Consider the following 19,109-nt stretch of genomic DNA (forward strand, 5'->3'; position numbering starts at 1 on the left):
TACAGTGTGATTAGTAAGCTAGAAGCACATCTACCCTGCCCCAGGCACTCTGCATGAAGTGAACCCACTGTGTGTCAGAAACCATGTCCTTTCCTCCCTGCCACTCTCCTCTCAACTTTCTAGACCTGTGCCAAGAGTTACACGGGGAGACCCAGGTGGTGACGTGCAGAGAAGGCAGAGATGCCCATTTAACAGAAGAGGAAACTGAGGCTCAGAGAAGCAAAGCCTCCAGCCCAAGGCCACACAGCTGGAGTGAACACTGGTCTGTCAAACTCCCAATTCCAAACCCTTTGTCTCTGCCACTCTCCCCACTGCCATTATGCAGGGACAATATTTAAGGTGGAGTTTCAGACATAGAGGTGGCCCATGGGAATAAACCTTGAATCCTTCAGGTCCCTACCAGGCTCCTGCTCCTACAACCAGGATGGAGCACCCATTGGGACTAGTGCAACTCTCCAGACTGCCCCACCCTTGTTCCTGGTCAGAATTATCCTTTGCGGTGGTCTCAGGTGAGGGAGAGCTTGAAGGATGGGGTTCCCAGCAGAGCTGCTGAGCAAGAAGGTTGGGGAAAGACTTTCCTCCTTGGAGAGATATGATGTTTGGGTGACCCCAAACCTCCTTCTCCCAACCACACTATCCTTTCCCGCCCAGACTGGCTCCAGATGTCAGGCAGAAAGAAAGTTTCCCTCCTCTCCAAACTCACACAGTTGGAAATTGGCAGATCAAGATGTGTCTGGGAAAGCTAACTTCCCATAGCATGTCCTTAAGCCTTAAGCTGTACCACTGTTCACCTGTAAAGGGGCATTCAGTAGCATGAACATCACAAGATCGTGGTACGGTAGGCCTGTTGGGTTGATACTATTTGGGGTGCATTGCACTTCCTAGACATGTACCTCCATCTCTCTCAATAGATTTGAGAAGTTTTCAGCCATTATTTTCTCCAACACACCTTCTGTCCCCTTTCCCTTTTCTTCTCCTTCTGGGATGCCTATAAAGCATATGTTTGTGTATTTTGGGTTGTTGTTCAAATCCCTAAGTCCCTGCTGAATTTTTCCTATCTTTTCATCTATCAATTCCACTATCTGTTTGATTTCAGATGTACTGTCCTCCACTAATACTTTCCTCTGCCTGATCAAATCTGCTGTTATTTGCTGAGAATGTATTGTTGATTCCTTGGATTGTGCCATTCATCACCATCATACCCACTATCTATTCGTGTATGTTTACAATTTTTTCTGTATGTTCTCCTTTACTTCATTAAATTGGTCCATGATATTTATTTGGACAGTTTTGATTAGTTCTTTAATTTTCTCCTTCTCTTCCTGGTTTTCAGTTTGTTCATGGAATTGGGCCATGTCTCCCTGATTATTGGTATGGTTTGCAATTTTTTGTTGCTGTGTGGTCATCATTTTATCTTGATGGGTTTGTTCAACTGATTAGCCTCTCACTCTACTCTCGGGTTTTATTTAGTAGCTGTTTCTGTGTGCATGTGAAGTTTTCTCTTTGACACTTCATTCTTATTCTATTTCCTTGCTGTTGTGTAAATTCCCTTGAAGGAAAAACAGTAGGGCCAGGGAAAGCAAAAGAGATAAGAAAAGAAAAAGTATAATAGTAATATTGATAGTAAAAGTTAGCCAAAGAACCATATAAGACCTAGGAGAATGGATGTTAAAATCACGTAAGCAGTGTAGAGTTATAGGAATAAAAAAGTGGAGTACCTTATAGTGAAATGGGAAACTGATTATAGAGAAGAATGTAGTATGAATTAAAAGGGCAGCATGATGAGGAGAGAGAAATAGAAAAGAAAGGACAAAAACAGAGTTTATAAAAGATAGAAAAGAGAATAGAAGTGTTAGAAATAAAAAGCCAGAAAAACTAAGGTCTGAACAAAGAGAGGAGGAATATAAGAGCAATAACAGAAGGCAGAAGATAGAAAGATACAGGAGGGAAAAGAGATAGTGTTGGTAGCCAAAATCAGTACACAAAAAAGAGGAACTTGAGAGGAGGCAGGGCAAGAGGGCATCTGAGTGAGTGCACCTTATAATCTCTCCTGCAAAGAAGCAGCTGAGTAGGGTCAGAGTCCTGCTGGAGAGGGCTGTTTCAGGGGTTTGCAGGGCAGGAGGTGTCTAGATGTCAATTCGGTGAGACAGTGATAGAAGAGGCTCTTGCAATAGGTAGAATTTTGGGTTTCTGACACAGAGGTCAGAAGTTGTGGGCAGGACCCTTTCCCCTAGGGCTGGCAGCCATGGCAATTCCTGAAAACTGTTGGTTGCATAGTGACATTCCTAAACCCTGTGTTTCCCGGATGCGTGGTTCCCAGGCCTGTGTCCCCTAAACCCCATAGCCCACGCTCCACAGACTCACATACCTGGAGTCTGCAATATCCCGGACTTCCCATTCCCAAATCTAGCACACCCTGAGGTCTGTCTAAGGTCCGTGATTACCCGAGTTGTCTGCTTTTTTTTCTCTTGAGCTTGGAGGAGCATACCAGCTGTCTTGGGGAGTCTGGGAAGAAGGAAAGGCAAATTAGCTGAGAAAGTCCAATTTACCTAAATGCCCTGGAATAGGAAACTTGGTCTAGGAGAAAGTGGAGTCAGAAAATCAATTAGCCCTCCCCTAGCACACCTAAGGGGGAGGGACTGTAGAAGGAGCTATCCAAGCTTCCAATAGCATGTTTGGGGTTTCTGGTGAGGTGTAGGTGCTCTGTGGGCTATAACGTGGACCATTGACCACGAGGTGCAGCGGTGCTCAGAGATGTGTTCACCAAGTGCAATGAATGTCTCATGATGATGGAGGAGATTGTTGCTATGGGGGGAGGAGGGAGGTGAGGGGGGTGGGGAGTATATGGGGACTTCATATTTTTTTAATGTAATATTAAAAAAATAAATAAAGACAAAAAATTTTTTTAAAAAGAGTCATTGTCTTCTGTGTTGAGTTGGTTCACCAAGGACCCACTTGAATCTCTTATTGGACCCCTCATGCAGCTTTCCTGATACCCTGGGAGAGAGGGAACTAAGGAAGGGAGAAAGGGGGAACATCAGATCCCTAAGCATTTTATTTAACTGCAAAGAGGATTCCTAGCTTGAAACTTTGGTTTTGTTGTTGTTGTTGTTGTTATTGCTGCATTGTCTTCTGGTTTTTTCTTCCTCTTTATCCCCCCAAGGCTCTTTTTCTTTTCTTTTCTTTTCTTTTCTTTTCTTTTCTTTTCTTTTCTTTTCTTTTCTTTTCTTTTCTTTTCTTTTCTTCTCTTCTCTTTTTCTTTTTCTTGCTTGTCCCCCCCTTTTTTGTGCCCCCTTTATTTTCTTTTTCTTCCTTTCTCTCATTTTTTAATTTTATTATATATATATATAATAAAGCTGCAGGGAGCGCTTCAGGTTTGCTGTGTTTCCACATCTTCCATTTCTTCTTTTCTCTCTGTATTGATTTTAGCCACCAACACTATTCCTTTCCTCTACATCATTCTAGCCTCCATCACTGATTGTTTCTCTTACATTACACCTCTCTTTGTTTTCCCCCTATTTTTCTGACTTTATTTCTAATACCTTTGTTCAGTTTTCTCTTTTGTTCACTCTTTATATTATTGTCTTTCTTTTTCTCTTTCTCTTTTTCCTGAAAACACTGGCCTTTTAATTCATACTATATTCCTTCCCATATAAATTTGACTGTCTCATTATAGATACTCTACTTACTGTTATAACTCTACACAGCTTTCATGAGTCTAATATCCTTTCTCCTAGATGTCACATGGTTCCTCTGCTAACATTGATTATCAATATTACTATTACGCATTTTCTTTTCTTACTCATTTTGCTTTCCCTGGTCCTAATATTTTCCTTCAAAGTGAACTTAGCCAGCAACAAGAAAATAGAATAAGAAGAACAAAATGACAAAGAGAAGACATGACACTTATGCAGAAACGACTAATTAAACCCCAAGACTAGACAAAGAAGCTAAGCAACTAATTAAATGTGGCAAGATAAAGTGATGACTAGACAGCAGCAAAAAACTAAAACCAAACCAATAAGCAGGAAAACATGGCCCAATTCAATGAACAAACTAAACACCAAGAAGAGGAGCAGAACATCGAACAAGTAATTAAAGCTCTCAAAACATATATTTGGGGGAAGCAGACTTGGCCCAGTGGTTAGGGCATCCATCTACCACATTGGAGGTCCATGGTTCAAACCCCGGGCCTCCTTAACCCCCGTGGAGCTGGCCCATGTGCAGTGCTGATGCACACAAAGAGTGCTGTGCCATGCAGGGGTGTCCCCCACATAGAGGAGCCCCACACCCAAGGAGTGTGCCCTCAAGGAAAGCCCCCTGAGCAAAGAAAGCCCAGCCTGCTCAGGAGTGAGGCCACACACATTGAGAGCTGATGCAGAAAAGAAACACAGATTCCCATGCCACCGACAAAAACAGAAGCAGATGAAAAGAAGAACACACAGCAAATGGACACAGAGAACTGACAACTGGAGTGGGGGGAGGGGATAGAAATAAAAAAAAGAAATCTTTGGGAAAAAAACATATATTTGGGACCAATTCGATGAAATGAAGGAAGAGATTAAGAATATGAAGAAAACACTTGGAGAGAATACAGAAGAAATTGCAATCATACGCAAAAAGATAATGAATATGATGGTGATGAACAGCACAGTTCAAGAAATCAAACATATGGGAAACGGACTTTGGCCCAGTGGTTAGGGCATCCGTCTACCATATGGGAGGTCCGCAGTTCAAACCCCGGGCCTCCTTGACCCGTGTGGAGCTGGCCATGCGCAGTGCTGATGCGCGCAAGGAGTGCCGTGCCACGCAAGGGTGTCCCCGCGTGGGGGAGCCCCACGCACAAGGAGTGTGCCCGTGAGGAAAAGCCGCCCAGCGAGAAAAGAAAGAGCAGCCTGCCCAGGAATGGCACCGCCCACACTTTCCGTGCCGCTGACGACAACAGAAGTGGACAAAGAAACAAGACGCAGCAAATAGACACCAAGAACAGACAACCAGGGAAGGGGGGGGAAATTAAATAAATAAATAAATCTTTAAAAAAACAAGAAATCAAACATAAACCCTCAGCAAATAACAGCAGACTCGAAGAGGCAGAGGAAAGAATTAGTGATGTGGAAGACAGTACATCTGAAATCAAACAGATAGTAGAACTGACCGATAAAAAGATAGAAAAAATCCAGCTGGGACTGAGGGACCTGAATGACCATGCAAAATGCACAAATATATGCATTGTAGGCATCCCAGAAGGAGAAGAGAAGGGAAAGGGGACAGACGGGATTTTGGAGGAAATAATAGCTGAAAACTTCCTAAAACTACTGAGGGACATGTCCAGGAAGCACAACACACCCCAAACACCATAAATTCCAACAGGCCTACCCCAAGATATACTTGTCAAATTATCCAATGCTCAAGAAAAAGAGATAATTCTAAAAGCAGCAAGAGAAAAGACAACCGTCACATACAAAGGAGACACCATAAGATTAAGTGCTGATTTCTCATCTGAAACCATGGAGGAATGAAGGCAGTGTTATGATATAGTAAAGGTGCTAAAAGAAAAAATTTCCAAACAAGAATACTCTATCCAGCTAAGCCAGCATACAAAAATGATGGAGAGTTCAGAATATTCACAGATAAAAGAAAGGAAGAGAGTATGCCAACAAGAACCCCACCCTTCAAGAAATACTAAAGGGAGTTCTGCAGGAAGAAAGAAAAAAACAGGACAGGCAGAGTTGGAGGAGGGTGTAAGAGCAACTAAAAAAATAAAAAGAATAAAACAAACAAAAAAAATATGACAAACACAAGTCCAAAGAAAATGTGGCTAACATAAGTAATTCCTTGAAAGCAATAACACTGAAATTCAATGGATTAAACTCACTTGTCAAAAGATTCCGATTGGAAAATTGGATAGGGAAATAGGACCCATCTATATGCTGTCCACAGGAAACACATCTTAGACCCAGGGATTCAAGAAGGTTGAAAGTGAAGGGCTGGAAAACAATCTTACAAGCAAACAATAACAAAAAAGGGAGTAGCTATATTAATATCAGAAAAAAATAGACATTAAATGCAAAACAACTGTGAGAGACAAAGACGGACGGATAATCTTTCAAGAAGTATGAACAATCATAAACATTTATGCTCCTAACAAGGGTACCTCCAAATACGTGAGGCAAACACTGGAAAAACTAAGTGAAAGAAGAGATGCCTCTACAACTATAGTGGGGGACTTTAATATACCACTATCAACTTTGGACAGAACATCTCAAAAGAGAACCAATAAAGAAACAAAAGCTTTGAACACTATATTACAGGAGCTGGACCTAGCAGACATGTACAGAACATTACAAACAAATACATCAAGATATACATTTTTCTCAAGTGCACATGGATCCAAGACAGACCATATGCTAGGCCACAAAGAAAGTCTCAATGAATTCAGAAAGGTAGAAATCATACAAAATAATTTCTCTGAATACAATGGAATGAAGCTGGAAATCTGCAAGAGCCCGAGACCCAGATTTCACACCAAGAAATGGACATTAAACAACACACTCTTAGAAAAACAGTGGGTCAAGGAGGAAATCTCAAAAGAAATTGATAACTACATTGAAAGTAATGAAAATGATAAAATAAAAAAATACCAAACCTTATGAGATGCAGCAAAAGCCGTACTGAGGGGGAAATTTATGCAATAAATTCATACATCAAAAAAGAAGAAAGAGCTAAAATTGAAGAACTAACTGCACACTTGGAGGAATTAGTAAATAAACAACAAACTAACCCCAAAGGAAATAGAAAGAAAGGAATAACAAAATAAGATCCAGAACTAAATGAAATAGAAAAGAAAAAAAGCACTTGACAAGATAAAGAAAACCAAGAGCTGGTTCTTTGAGAAAATCAATAAAATTGACAAACCTTCAGCTAGATTAACACACAAAAAAAAGAGAGAAGATGCAAATACACAAAATAAGAAATGAGAAAGGAAATATCACCATTGACCCCAGAGAAATAAAGACTATCAAAAGAGGATACTTTGAAAAACTGTACTCCAGGCAGCAGACTTGTCCCAGTGGATAGGACATCCATCTGCCACATAGGAGGTCCACAGTTCAAACCCCGGGCCTCCCTGACCTGTGTGGAGCTGCCCCATGCACAGTGCTGATGCGGGCAAGGAGTGCCCTGTCATGCAGGGGTGTCCCCCACATAGGGGAGTCCCGCACGCAAGGAGTGTGCCCCGTAAGGAGAGCTGCCCAGCGCGAAAGAAACTGCAGCCTGCTTAGGAATGGTGGCTCACACACGGAGAGCTGACACAACAAGATTACACAACAAAAAGAAACACAGGATGTGGAGTTGTCCTGGGTGGTGCTTCACGGACAACTACGGGACATTGTAGATTGCCCCAGGGCCCATTGGATGGAACGTGGGAGAGTGTGGGCTATGATGTGGACCGTTGACTATGGGGTGCAGCGATGCTCAGAGATGTACTTACCAGGTGCAATGGATGTGTCATCATGATGGCAGAGAGTGTTGCTGTGGAGGGAGTGGGGGGTGAGGGCGGTGGGGTTGAATGGGACCTCATTTTTTTTAATGTAATATTTTTTAAAAAAGAAAAAAAAGAAAAAAAAAGAAACACAGATTCCCATGCCACTGACAACAACAGAAACGGACATAGAAGATGCAGCAAACAGACACAGAGAACAGACAACTGGGGTGGGAGGGTGGGAATGGGAGAGAAATAAATAAATCTTTAATACAGAAAAAATAAAGAAAAACTGTACTCCCACAAGAAGGACAATTCAGAGGAAATGGACAAATTCCTAGAAACACATAAGCAGCCTACATTGACAAAAGAAGAAATTGACGATCTCAACAAACCAATCACCAGTAAAGAGATAGAATCAGTCATTAAAAACTTCCCAACTAAGAAGAGCCCAGGGCCAAACGGCTTCACAGGTGAATTCTACAAAACATCCAGAAAGAACTAACGCCAAACTTGCTGAAATTCTTTCAAAAAATCAAAACGGAAAGAACATTGCCTAACTCATTCTATGATGCCAATATTACCCTACTACCCAAAGCCAAACAAAAACACCACAAGACAGGAAAATTACAGACCAATCTCTCTAATGAAACTAGACACAAAAATACTCAAAAAAATACTTGCTAATCGTTTTCAACAACACGTTAAACAAATTATACGCCATGACCAAGTGGGATTCATTCCTGGTATGCAAGGATGGTTCAACATAAGAAAACAATCAATGTAATACACCATATAAACTGATTGAAGGAAAAAAATCACATGCTCATATATATAGATGCAGAAAAAGCATTTGACAGAATACAGCACACTTTCTTGATAAAAACACTGCAAAAGATTGGAATACAAGGAAATTTTCTGAACATGATAATGGGTATATATGAAAAACCCTCAGCCAAATCATTTACAATGGTGAAATCCTACAATCTTTCCCTCTAAGATCAGGAACAAGGCAAGGATGTCCATTATCACCCCTTCTATTTATCATTTGCGTAGAAGTACTTGCGCGAACACTGGCAAGAACCAGAAATAAAAGACATCCAAATTGGAAAGAAAGCCAAAATTTCATTATTTGCAGATGACATGATTCTATACATAAAAAACCCTGAGACGTCTACAAGAAACCTTCTAGAATTCATAAATGAGTTCAGTACAGTAGCAAGTTATAAGATCAATGTGCAAAAATCAGAAACATTTCTGTACACCGATAATAAACAATTTCAGGAGGAAATCAAGAAACAAATACCATTTACAATAGTAAATTTAAAAATCAAATAACTAGGAATAAATTTAAATAAAGATGTAAAAAAAACTTATACACAGAAAATCACAGAACACTGTTGAAGGAAATCAAAGAAGACCTAAATAAATGAAAGAATATTCCCTAGTCATGCATAGGAAGACTAAATATTATTAAGATGTCTATCCCACCAAAACTGATCTACAGATTCAATGCAATCCCAATAAAAATCAACACAGCATTCTTTAATGGACTAGAGAAACCAACTATGGAATTTATTTGGAAAGGAAAGAGGCCCCGAATAGCCAAAGACATATTGAAAATGAAAAATGAAATTGGAGGAATGACACTACCTGACTTCAAAACATACTTCAATGCTACAGTAGTGAAAACAGCATGATATTGGCACAAGGATAGACACATTGACCAATGAAACCAAATTGAGAGTTCTGATATAGATCCGCATATATACAATCATATTATATTCGATAAGGCCACAAAACACTCTCAACTGGGAGACAATGGCCTCTTCAACAAATGGTGCCTGAAGAACTGGATATCCATATGTAAATGAATGAAAGGGGATTACCAACTCACATCTTATACAAAAATCAACTCAAGATACATCGAAGACTTAAATATGGGAGCCAAGACCATAAAGACTTTGGAAAGCAATGTAGGAAAGCATCTACAGGACCTTGCAATAGGAAATGGCTTCATGAACTTCACACCAAAAGCACAAGCAGCAAAAGAACAAATAGATAAATGGGACTTCCTCAAAATTAAAGTCTACTGGACCCAAAAGGTTTTTGTCAAGAAAGTGTAAAGAGAGCCTACACAATGGGAGAAGTTATTTGGTAACCATATATCTGATAGGAGACTTAATCCTGCATATATAAAGAACTCCTATATCTTGAAAATAAAAAGACAAACAACCCAATTATAAATGGGAAAATGATTTAAACAGACACTTCTCCAAAGAAGAAATAGAAATGGCTAAAAAGCACATGAAAAAATGCTCCAAATCTCTAGCTATTAGGGAAATGCAAATCAAAACTACAATGAGATACCATCTTACTCTCATAAGATTGGCAGCTATGAAAAAAACAGAAGAATACAAATGCTGGAGAGGATGTGAAGAAAGGGGAACACTCATCCACTGCTGGTGGGAATGCAGAAGGATCCAACCATTCTGGAGGACAGTTTGGCGGTTTCTCAAAAAACTAACCATAGATTTGCCATATGACCCAGCAATACCACTGCTGGGTATATACCCAGCAGAACTGAAAACAAGGACACAAATCGATATATGTACACCAATGTTCATAGCAGCATTGTTCACTATCGCCAAAAGTTGGAATCAATCCAAATGCCCATCAACTTACTTAATCTTGAAGACTCGAGTCATTCTGCTTTGGATGTCACACACGACCCTCGATGAGGTCTTTTCCGTGGTTCCAGACACTGATGTAGAAGCCTCACTAACTTCTTCCGGCCCCGCCCCGGGCGCCAAACGTCTGAGTCACGGACCGGAAGAGTATCGGGAATGAAAGACAAAGAGAGATTGGGTTCTGGGGATCTGATAGCATTGATTTCTCAAACTCATCAGACAACTTTATTAGTCTCAGGGTCTTGCTTATATACCCCAATAGGTCATGAGAAGCAGGAAATATTCTAGATAACTATTACCATTACCTCATTCGTACTAACACAGTGAATTAGATAGTCACTAAAGCTCATAATGTTCTATTATATTATTGAAACAAATATACTCATTAATCTTGTTGCTCAGGTCGTTCTGTTCTAGCAAGTCCTTGTTCCACCAGAATGTTACATCTGCCTGATAGATTTATGACTTGCACCTATATCTCCAAGGACAGCACGACTCAATGGTTAAGGAGGTAACTTGCTACTATGGAAACAACATGCCTTTGTTTCCCACAGGACCTAATAGACATATAGAGAACATAACACCCAAATACAGCAGGATATACATTCTTCTCAAGTGCACATGGATCATTATCCAAGATAGACAAATGCTAGGCCACAGAAAAAGTATCAATGAATTCCCTGGTCATGGATAGGAAGACTAAATATTAATAAGATGTCTATCCTACAAAAATTGATCTACAGACTCAATGCAATCCCAGTAAAAATCAACACAGCATTCTTTAATGAACTAGAAAAACTAGCTATGAAATTTATTTGAAAAGGAAAGAGGTATTGAATAGCCAAAGACATACTGAAAAAGAAAAATGAGATTGAAGGAATCACACTACCTGACTTTAAAACATACTACAAAGCTACAGTAGTGAAAATGGCATGGTATTGGCACAAGGATAGACACACTGACCAATGGAACCGAATTGAGAGTTCTGATATAGACCCTCATATATACAGTCATACAATATTTGACAAGGCCACCAAACTCTCTCAACTGGGAGAGAATCACCTCTTCAACAAATGGTGCCTGGAGAACTGGATATCCATATGTAGAAGAATGAAAGAGGATTACCAACACACATCTTATACAAAAATTAACTCAAGATGGATGAAAGACCTAAATATAAGAGCCAAGACCAAAAAAACTTTGGAAAGCAAAGTAGGGAAGCATCTACAGGACCTTGCAATAGGAAATGGCTTCATGAACTTCACGCCAAAAGCACAAACAGCAAAAGAACAAATAGATAAATGGGACTTCCTCAAAATTAAAGCCTTCTGCACCTCAAAGGAGTTTGTCAAGAAAGTGAAAAGAGAGCCTACACAATGGGAGAAAATATTTGGTAACCATATATCTGATAGGAGATTTACAACCTGCATATATAAAGAAATCCTGTATCTTGAAAATGAAAAGACAAAGAGCCATTTTAAAAATGGGGAAAAGATTTGAACAGAAACTTCTCCAAAGATAATATACAAATGGCTAAAAAAACACATGAAAAAATGTCCAAATCTCTAGCTATTAGGGAAATGCAAATCAAAACAACAATGAGATACCTTCTTACTCCCATAAGACTGGCAGCTGTCAAAAAATCAGAAGACTACAATTGTTGGAGAGGATGTGGAGGACGGCGAACACTCATCCACTGCTAGTGGGAATGCAGAAGGATCCAGCCATTCTGGAGGACAGTTTGGCATTTTCTCAAAAAACTAGCCGTAGATTTGCCATATGACCCAGCAATTCCACTGCTGGGTATAAACCCAGAAGATCTGAAAACAAGGACACAAACTGATATATGCACACCAATGTTCATAGCAGCACTTTTCACTATTGCCAAAAGTTGGAATAAACCCAAATGCCCATCAACAGATGAATGGACAAATAAAGGTGGTATATAAATACAATGGACTACTACTCAGCTATAAGAACAAATACAGTCCTCCCATGGCCCACTGGATGGAACGTGGGATAGTGTGGGCTATGGTGTGGAACACGGGACATGGGGTGCAGCGATGCCTGGAGATGTACTCACCAGATGCAATGGATGTGACATGATGATGGGGGAGAGTGTTATTGCAGGGGGGAGTGGTGAGGTGGGGGTGGTGGGGGCAAATGGGGACCTCATATTTTTTTAATGCAATATCTTTTTTAAAAAATGAATAAATTGAGTAGAATTTGGAAAAAAAAAAGAACAAATACAGTACAAACACATGTGATAACGTGGATGAATCTTGAGAACCTTATTTTGAGTGAAGCAACCGAGGCATTGAAGGACAAATACTACATGGCTTCTTTGATATGAAATAAGTAAACCAAGCTGTCTAAGAGAGATAGAGACTGGAAGATATACTTAAAGGTAGTTGGGGGAAGAGGAAGGTTGTGAGCTGACAGCTACTTGGGTGAAATCTATGATAAGCTGGAGGTAAGTATTTGTACAGGGAAGGGAAAAAATGTAGGCATAGGAATAACTTTGGGTGGGGCTGCCTGGGCTTTAGCGGTGCTAGGGGTCAGGTTGCCCAAGAAATTGGGGAGAGGGTTGGGGGGAGCTTTTGATCGTGAGAGATTGTCAGGTATGTGGTTGAAATTGTGGTGCAGAGAAAATTCTTTAGAGAATGTGATATGGAAGGTTACCTGTTTGGGATGCTTAAGGGGGGCGCATCTGACACAGGGCAAGCTTCTGGGGAGTGTGTGAGTGCTCATTTTGTCATACTGAATTATATCATTGGGTGGAGACTCATACAATGAGAGTGAAGTTATACCCACACCCGGGGAGGACTGGTGTTCTCAAACAAAGGAAATTGTATCTCTTGAGAGAATCGGTGGCTCCCCATGGGTTAGGGCAGTCAAGTATGTCAAGCCCTCAACATTTTTGCAAGTATCTTTCAATATAGTCCCTCTAGTAATGATGATCGATTGTCATGATGGGCCCTGAGAGGAGGGGAATAGGTGTTGAATACATGGACTCAAGGTAACTGTGGGTCAAAGGAAGTGTTCCATGAGATCATTCCATGATGGATATTGGTCATGTTAAATTACACCAAAAATGTATAAAATTCTATTAGGCTAAAATGCAATCCATAATGTAAAAAATAAGAAAACTAAAAATTTAGAAAATTGTTTAGTCTAAAATATAAACCATAATGTAAACCCAAATGGAACCATGTTTGAAAGCTATCTTTTCAATATCTGTACATTAGCTGCAGCAAATATAATAGGAAATGTAAAAAGGTCACTGTTGGGGAAGGGACAAAAAGTTTGATGTTGGATATGTAAGAGTACTATATCTTGTATATGTGAATTACTGTGACCAAAAATTTATGTCAAGAGAAACTTAATAATTTGGAGGGAAAAAAAAAGAATGTTGTCGATAATGAGGAACAAATGGAAGAAATTGCCTTGCCACTGTACATACAGGGCAACACCTGAAGCAGTGATGAAAGGCAAAATTTCAAAAACAAAGCTTTTTCATTTTCTCATCTCTTTGATACACCAATTTATTTTTCCTTTATTTAATTTTTCTAAATTTCTATATATTCTGTATCTAACCTTTAAACCCATCACTATTTTCCATTTTTCTATTAATGGAACCTGGCAATACATTGCACTTCCTTTCTAAAGATGTTTTGGACTACAGAGAGGTTCAACTATGGCACGGAAGGATCATTTGTGTAGAGTGTCATTGGTGGGGCACACACGGTTGAGAGGGAGTTCTCCAGGACATGTATACAGGATACATAGAAAGGTGTGGATATTTTCATAGTGGTTTCAGTTGGAAACGACAGATGAGAGAGTGCTGAGTTCCTGACTAGGGGAGCTCTATCACATTCCCCAATAGAACAACAACAATCCCCCAAGTGCAAAGGCAAAGGCCAGTAAAGATGGATGGTCCAATGATGAGCTCTTGACACTGATAACTCTGATTATGAGCCTCTGTGCCTGAAATATGAACTAGGCCTAGAGCTGTGGGGTGCCTAAGAGTTACCTCCTGAGAGCCCCCATGTTGCTCAAATATGGCCACTCTCTAAGCCAAACTCAGCATGTAGATGCATTGCCTTCCTCCCCAGTATAGGACATGAATCCCAGGGATGAGCCTCCCTGGCACAGAGGGATCACTATCAAGCACCAGCTGATGATGTAACTACAAAAAGACCTTGAACAAAGAGGTCAACCCAGACCGGCAGAATATCTCAGCCTAATATCAGGTGTTAAAAACTGCTTTTTGACTTTGGATAAAAAGGGGGAAATGGAAGGGCATTGGGGCAGTTGAGTAAGTTAGGACCTGAACACTATTCCATCTATCTCTGGAAGTGGCTCCTCAGGAAACGGAGGTTGGCTATCACTGAGGACACCAAGGTGGAAGGGAAAATGGACGTTAAATGTGTGGAACCAAAGTAAATGGGGGGTAAGAGAGGAGTTTCTTGAGAGTACACAAGGATGGATATAAAACATGTAATATTACACTATAACATATAGGAGATGACAGACTGATAATGTAAAACATAATGTAAAACATAGGATAACTAAAAATGTAAAGAACTGTGTATCCTAAAGTATGCACCACAATGTAAGCAAAGATGTCACCTTGTTAGAAAGCTAATGTCTCAGACTCTGTACATCACTTTAAGTAAATATGATATGAATAGGGCGTAAGAGTATCACTGTGGAAGGGAAAAGGTTTTCTGGTGGATGTGTGGGAGTGCTGTATATTATATATATACATTGCTGTGGTCTAGGACTCCTGTGAAGAAAAGCTGAACAATTTTGGGGGGGGGGGAAGAAAAAGATAGGATGTGGAATTTTTTCAAGTCACCATTCTTTATCTAAGTTCTTTATCTAACTTTATCCAAGTTCTTTATCTATCCTTTAAGCTCATTGCTATATGCCATTCCCTAGTAAGGGACCATGAAATTACATTGGGCTTCAAATTTCGGGGAGTTCTGGATCACAGAGTGTTTCAACAATGGCAATGGAGGGATACTGGTATGGGGTACCAATGACAGGTGATATATGGCTGACAGGGAGCTGTACAGAACATATGTCCAGGGTGCATGGTAATGTTTGGATATACTCATAGTGGCAACAATTAAAAACCACAGTAGGGGGGGTACTGGGTTCCTGGCCAGTGGTGCTCTGTCGTGGTCCCTAGGGGAGCAGCGACAGTCTCCCAGGTACAGTGGCGGGGACCGGGAGGGAGTGAGGGTTCAACAGTGAGCCCCGGATGCTAATGACTATGCTTGTGAGCTGATAAACCCAAAATAAGAACAAGGCCTAGAACAACTTTGTGCCTGGGAATTTCCTCCTGTCAGCCTTCATGTTACTCAAATGTGGCCAGTCTCGAAGCCAAACTCAGCATGTAAATGCAATGCCTTCCCCCCAGCGTGGGACATGACACCCGGGGATGAGCCTCCCTGGCAACGAGGGACCACTATCAACTACCAACTGATGATGCAACTGGAAAATGACCTTATACGGAAGGTTCAATGCGGATCAGCAGAATATCCATGTCTACATAAAATACCATGACTTTAAAATGCTGTTTGACCTAAAGTAAGGGGGAAATGGAAAGGAGAAATGAGTTTATATGGCTACGAGTTTCTAAAAAAGAGTCTGGAGGCTGGCAGAAGGTTTGCCCTCATGCACAACTGAGCTGAGTCAGAGAGACAGATAAAGCAGATACAACCCCCAGATATTGGTTCCTTTGAGGGCTAAAGAGACCCACGGGAGTTATGGTCATGGCCGATGGGGTTAACTACCAGGGCAGATGGCCCCTCTTTGGAAATGGTGTTTATGTGTGATGAATCTGGACTTAGATGGGATCTCCCTTCATAAGACTTTCATGCCAATGTGCTGGAGGTGCAGTTAATGTTGGGGTTTAAGATATATTTAGGGGATTTGAATCTCTGGACTGACAATGTGATAGCCAGATCCTGAGCCTCAACAGACTCCAGCACCTACAATCTGATTTATTGGACTTACCACACTCAGCTAAGATGGAGTTGAAGAAGGACAACCACCACACCATTGGAGCCTAGAGTGATTACAACTGAAAATGGGAGGATTGCATCCAGCATCCAGGTGGAATCTGACCCTCCTCTTGACATAGAGGTGCAATGGACACAACCAATCCAATGTCCACATAGAAGAGGTGGCATTGGAATGGGAAAAGTGGACATAGTGGACGAAGGGTATGGGGAAAGGCAGGAAGAGATGAGAGGTGGAGGCGTCTTTGGGACATGGAGCTGCCCTGGATGGTACTTCAGAGGCAATCACCAGACATTGTAAATCCTCACAGGGCCCACTGGATGGAATGGAGGAGAGTATGGGCTATGATGTGAACCAATGTATATGAGGTGCAGAGGTGCCCAAAGATGTACTTACAAAATCCAATGGATGTGTCATGATGATGGGAACGAGTGTTGTTGGGGGGGGAGAGGGGGGGTGGGGGGATGGGGTTGAATGGGACCTCACATATATATTTTTAATGTAATATTATTACAAAGTCAATAAAAAATAAATTTAAAAAAAAAGGGGGAAATGGAAAAGACTACTGAGTTTATATGGTTAAGAGTCTCCAAAAGAGAGTTGGAGGCCATCAGGGGGGTGATGCTTATGCATACCTCATCAGGGTACCAGAGACAGCCAAGGTAGATGGAAACCCAGGTGCTGGTTCTCCTGAGGGCTGCAGTGACCCACAGGATCTATGGTCAAGGCAGATGGCTGTGGAGTTCAGGACCATGTCAGTTGGCCCTACTTTGAAGTTTGTGTTCCTGAGTGTGATGGAGTTGGACTCAGATATAACCTTTCTACACGTGCCTCTTCTGTCACTTTTACCAGACCTGTGGTTGGCATTTGGGTTGATGTATACTCAGGAGACCTGAATCTCTGTGTTGTCCATGGGATTGCCAGGCCCTGGGCTTAAGCAGACTTGCAGTTCCTACCCTCTGGTTTCTTGGACTTACCCTGGACAGCTGACAAGGAGGTGAAGAGAGTCAACCACCACACCAGGGAACCAAGAGTACCTACAGCTGCAAGCAGAAATGCATCCATCATCCATGTGGAATCTAAGGCCCCTCTTGATGTAGAGGGGGAAGGGACATAGCCATCCCTGGTCCACAAGATGGAGGAATAAAGTATGGATTAGAGTGGACTTACTGGTGCTCTGCTGGGGAGCTATTGTGATTAGTAAGGGAAGAAATTGTAGTAGTGATGTGGAGAGGGTGGTCATGGTGGTTGCTGATGGTCGGGAGAGGGAAGAAGAGATACGGTGTGGGGGCATTTTCAGGATTTGGAGTTGTCCTAGGTGGTGCTCCAGGGACAGATTTGGGACATTGTGTGTCCTGTCGTGGCCCACTGGGTGGACCGGGGGAGAGTGTGGACTACAATGTGGGCCACTGTCCATGTGCTACAGTGGATCTCCAGAATGTATTTGCTGGGTGCAGTGGATGTGCCACAATGATGGAAGAGTTTGTTGATGTGAGAGGGGCGGCGTGTTTGGGTGGGGGTATATGGAAACCTCATATTTTTTTATGTAAGTTTTAAAAGAAAATAAAGAAGAAAAAATAGGGAATTAAAACGTGAAAAATATCAAAAAACTTTGTTTTTGACTTTTTGCCTTTCATCATTGTAATAGATGATGCCCCGTATGTACAGTGGTAAGGCAATCTAATCCTCTCCTTCCTCACTTGCAACATTCTTTTTCTTAATTTTTAATTTGTCTGCAAAAAAGTTTTAGATCACAGTAATTCACATAGATAATACAGGGGACTCCCATATACCCAACATCAAACCATTTAACCCCATCCCCAGCAATGATCTTTTTGCATTTCGATGTTATATTTGCTACAGCTGATGTACAAATAATGAAACAAAGGTACTAAACATTGTTCCATTATGGTTTACATTATGGTTTATATTTTAGACTGTATACTTTTCAAAATTCTAATTACATTATGGTTTACATTATCATTTACATTTTAGACTATACACTTCTATAAATTTTTGGTGAAATATAACATGGCCTTTATCCATCATTGCATGATCTTGTGGAACACAGCCATTGCCCCCATTTACCCCTCTTGCATCTATTCTATTCCTCTCCCCCACCCACCTCTGGGCCCACAGTAAAAACCAAGCTTCACTTTTGTTTTTGTTTGTTTGTTTGTTTATTTCTCTTGCTTTCCCCCCTCCCCCAATTGTCTGTTCTCTGTGTCCATTTGCTCCGTGTTCTTTTTTTTTTGGTCCGCTTCTGTTAATCTGTGTTTCTTTTTGTTTCGTCATCTTGCTGTGTCAGCTCTCCGTGTGTGCTGCGCATTCCTGGGCAGGCTGCACTTTCTTTCGCGCTGGGCGGCTCTCCTTATGGGGCGCACTCCTTGCGCGTGGGGCTCCCCTATGCGGGGGACACCCCTGCGTGGCAGGACACTCCTTGTGCGCATCAGCACTGAGCATGGGCCAGCTCCACATGGGTCAAGGAGGCCCGGGATTTGAACCGCGGACCTCCCATGTGGTAGACGGATGCCCTAACCACTGGGCCAAGTCCACTTCCCCAAGCTACACTTTTGAAGGACCAGATTCACACGTACTTGCAACAATACTGAGGGCTTGACACACTAGACTGTCCTCCCCCATTGGGAACCATCAATTCTTTCAAGACACACAATTCTCTATCTTTGAGAACACCAGGCCTCTGCCAGGATGGGGGTACACCTTCCCACTCATTGTATGGGTCTCCACCCAATGATGTAATACACTATGACAAGGTGACCACTCACACAATCCCTAGAAGCCTGCCCCTGTGCTAGATGCCCCCCATTAAGTACCTTAAACAGGTAACCTTTCCTTATTATATTTTATTTTTTTTTTTTTTTCTTTTTTTTTTTTTTTTTAATTTT

The sequence above is a fragment of the Dasypus novemcinctus genome, unplaced genomic scaffold, assembly GCF_030445035.2.
Source record: "Dasypus novemcinctus isolate mDasNov1 unplaced genomic scaffold, mDasNov1.1.hap2 scaffold_124, whole genome shotgun sequence".
NCBI classification, from domain to species: Eukaryota; Metazoa; Chordata; class Mammalia; order Cingulata; family Dasypodidae; genus Dasypus; species Dasypus novemcinctus.